This window comes from Rhinopithecus bieti, unplaced genomic scaffold (assembly GCF_001698545.2).
Source record: "Rhinopithecus bieti isolate Rb0 unplaced genomic scaffold, ASM169854v2 scaffold_38998, whole genome shotgun sequence".
Classification (NCBI taxonomy): Eukaryota; Metazoa; Chordata; class Mammalia; order Primates; family Cercopithecidae; genus Rhinopithecus; species Rhinopithecus bieti.
Window position 1 is genome coordinate 88,700 of NW_016816060.1, and position 4,243 is coordinate 92,942.

The following is a 4,243-nucleotide window of genomic DNA, read 5'->3' on the forward strand; positions in this document are numbered from 1 at the left end:
TGACGAGGCAATCAGGAGTGGAAATGACAGGTTTACTATCTCCTTTGCCTCTAGGGACTTAATCCCTGGGTCTCAGGAGTCCTGTGACCCCAGGAGCACCATCAAGATAACTTCAGCCTGGAGGGGAGATCAGCCCTTTTGCAAGACAGCACCCCTACCCAGCAGTGCTATGGTACCTAAGGGGTTACGGGATGATTCCAGGAGCAGCCCACCTCAGAAACCACAGTACGGTATTGGGACCCAAGGCAGGACCCATTCCATAAAGACCAACAGGGTGCCTAATCACCTCGTAGGATGTAACTGGTAATCTGACCCAGAGGGACGGCAGGTGGTGAGAGTGGCTCCAATTCAGAAGAAACTTACACCCCAAGCAACACAACATGTGAGAGTGGCTCACTAAATCAGCTCAGCAGGACACTGCAGGTGGCAAAAGTGGCTCACCACCCCAGCTGGGAACACGGGAACTGGGAATAGGGTGGTGTGTGAAAGTGTGTAAATGGAGAGGCCTAACTAGGCTAATCAGCAATGAAGTGAGGAACCCCAAGTCTCTTAGCAAAGACTGCGCTCCAAGCCAAGTGTGCAGCCAACCAAGACTAGTGGCAATCTGCACATGGCTAATAGAAACTACCCTGCAACATCAACAATTGTGGTGGGATTAATAAGCTCTCCAAAGGTAAGTGGTATCTAAAAGCCCACATAGTAGGAGAAGGTATAGCCAGTCCCAAACAAAAGTAAAAAGTCAGCATGAGTGTACTGCATCATAAGTGGGAGGAAATGGGAAGAGAGTCATCAAAATGTACACCATTCAAATATATGCTAAACAAAACTTTAAGAGAGGCTTTGCAGGGAACTATAAAATTAAGCTAACCTCCCAAAGGTGAAAACCTCTCTGGAAACTAAAATGGCCCTCTGTTGGTGTTAAATAGATGACTGAAAAAACTATACACAGGGAAACAATTGGCCATGTGTTTGAGGTAATGACAGTGGTCTGAGGACAGCCAGGGCACCTAGACCAATTTTCTTACATTAACTCATAAATAAATATAATACAAACAAAAACAGCATGAATCCAGCCCTGTTTAGCAGCTTACTGCAAAACATTTGTAGCACAGGTGAGCCAAAGGTGAAAATAGAAGCAGCTTCACAAGCAAACTTAGTTAAAGGAAAAGTCCCAAGGACAGCAACAAAAACCAGTTTTACAAAACCACAAAGAGAAAATAATTCCCCTCCATATGCTCCATATGTCATAGTCTACCCCGCTTTGCTGAGGCCACCAGTCCCTCAGCAGCCAGGTTTTATTGCCAGCACACCCCAAATTTCACCCCAGAGGGAAGAATCAGAGCCTTGAGAGGCCAGGGAGTCTGGATAGTCAACCAGGCCATCTCAAATCTGGTCGTGCTCAAGCTATGCAAATGCCTCTCAGGGAAATGTGAAAACTCATCTATTATGATGACTAGTGCCACATCCAGGTGGGGAAGGGGGCAACACACCTTCATCTATCGGCTCTTTTAAACCACTAATCTACTAAATTTAAACTACCACACTCCCTCCTACACAGAAAAGCCCCAAGCTTTCATAGGTCTAATGCAGTCCATCTTTAGAACACACAGTCCAACCCGGCAAAATTACAGGCAACTTCTCCTAATGTTGTTTAACACAGAGGAGTGCCACAGGATAACACAGGCAGCCCTTCATTGTCGAGAAGACAATTCACCAGGAAACACAGAAAATGCTCAGGTGTATACTCAGGGCCAGTTCCCAGAAGCAGGACCCAACTGGGACCCAGATAATGCACGCCAGCATCAGTGCCTGCGAAGTACTGGGAGGCACCAGTGATACAAGTGGTACAAAATGCTTATAATTTAATAAATCTCATTCCAGCAAGTGCTACCTGATTTACACTTGTAACTTAAACAGTGTCTTCTTTCATATCTGCTTAGCCCAAGTTAGTCAACTTACATTTGCATTTCAACAAAACAAAAAAGCTATGCAACTCACCTGGACGAGGCTCCCACAAGTTCAAAGACTCTCCCACAATCTTTTTTTTTTTTTTTAGATTGGTGTTATAACATTTATTAAAATAATGCAATAAGTTAATAGAAGCAGCAAAGAACCAAATAATTAAAACACAAGCTATGTAAAACCACAACTAAAACCCAAAAGTGTCTAATGTATTCATTCGTTAGCTAACTAAAAGCCCCTCAAAAGACAAGACACCCAATATAATAAAGTACTGCAAAACAATTGGCAATTTTCAGTTATCAAAATTGTGGATTTTGCATTTTGTATCCTTTTCTCAATTAAGAAAAAAAAATATTTTTGAATGTTATATAACATACATATAAAACAAGATAGAAAAATATATTATAAACTTGTAACAATGGCTGTAAATACATTATCTTACATGTTTCTCACAGGTAATAGGTTGGTTATGGTACATTACATAGCATGAAACTAAGATAATAAAGAATAGATAAAATACATGTCAGCTGTACGATAACATACAAGCAATACTCCCATCTACCCAGGCTAAAAAATTACATAGTACTGTCAGAAAAAAAGCCTTAAAACTACATATTTTAATAAGAAATAAATTTTAAAAGAATGATAATACTGAGAACCAAGCATTCAGAGATTTCAAAAGTCATGCTTTTTTCAGTTGATCCAAAATTTTGTCAGCCAAGTTTTCAAAAGGTTGTTCAGAGCCAACATTATCCATAAATGTCACACATTTATTATTTAATAAATTTACTTTCTTCCCCATAAAAGACCTTTGATAAACATCTAAAATGTCCAGGTATAACATAGCTGAGATGAAACTGGATCAAATACTGGTATTGTTTTAAAACTATCACCTCAAGTGTTTGAGTGTTACAAACTTATTAAAGCAACCAAACAATATAAAATCAAAATGTCACAGCATATATTTTAAATAAATCAAAACTATATCTGCAACAGAAAGACAAAGCAGTGGCATATTAAATCAAAGCTAGCTGCATACAAAACAATGAATGTCTATTGCAAAGTATAAATAAACTGACAACGGTTTCCAAGTGAGACAAGGTGGCAGGGGAGGTCACCACAAAGGTAATGACTCAACTTCCTGCTGACCTCTGACTGTGATGCTGGGAAGGTGTGGAAGAGGGGACGAGTTGCTAAGCTGGGGGGAGTCCACTGTCACTTGAGATTTGCCATGTCTGGTACTGAGCAGTTAATGATTATTCACTCAAGTGTTTAGATGTAGGCTTTGCACACAAATTGCTTCAACTACATAACCAGCTGTTTCAGCTTCTTGAGAAATTAGAAGCTTAAGCTGAAATGGGGTTGAGTATTTATATACACTATGATGTTAGTTTTCACATTCTTTTAAAGTTAAGGGGTGGGGAGGCAGAAGTTACTGAAACAGTAAAAGGACACACTACACCAGTTATCTGGTATGATATAAAGACATGTATTTAAATCTGGGTGATTTAAAACATTGTTTTCCAGAATGAAAATCACAAAGATTCACTTTTCTGAAAACATTTGCTAGGTATCCTATTATCTCAAATTATTTAAAAACAAAATAAAAATCAAAACCAAATGAATACATCCCCCTTATCCAAATAAAGCAAAGCTCTATTTTTGTCTGTAAACTGAAGTTCAGATGACACAACTTTTTTATCTCAGAATCCTTTGGCTTAACATTGAATATTGGAATAACCAAAAGTATTAAGTTATTTTTTAAAGAATGATGTTTTAAAACTTGTTAGGCATTAGAAAAGTTATCAAATCTTTTCACAGTATCAGATTTGGCAAATTTGCATCAAGGTAATGTGGCAAAAATCACATAATTCAAACCATCAACTCATTTGTCTCCCTCATATCTTTTTTCACATACTAGATGACTGAGTAACATGCATTAACTTGTATTCTGAGGGAGAAGCTGATCTTTATGAGACACTTGACTAAATGACCATGAAGGAAAATAAGGCACTTTCTTTTCTTCAGACCTACTCCAATACTTAAAAAAAAATAATAATAAACGACAAAAAGGCCCTTTTGGTCTTTTGTTTCTTGACAGCCACCAGAAAAAATCATTTAATGAAATAAACGGTTTCCGGGGCCGGGCACGGTGGCTCACGCCTGTAATCCCAGCACTTTGGGAGGCCGAGGCGGGTGGATCACAAGGTCAGCAGATGGAGACCACAGTGAAACCCCGTCTCTACTAAAAATACAAAAAATTAGCTGGGCGCGGTGGTGG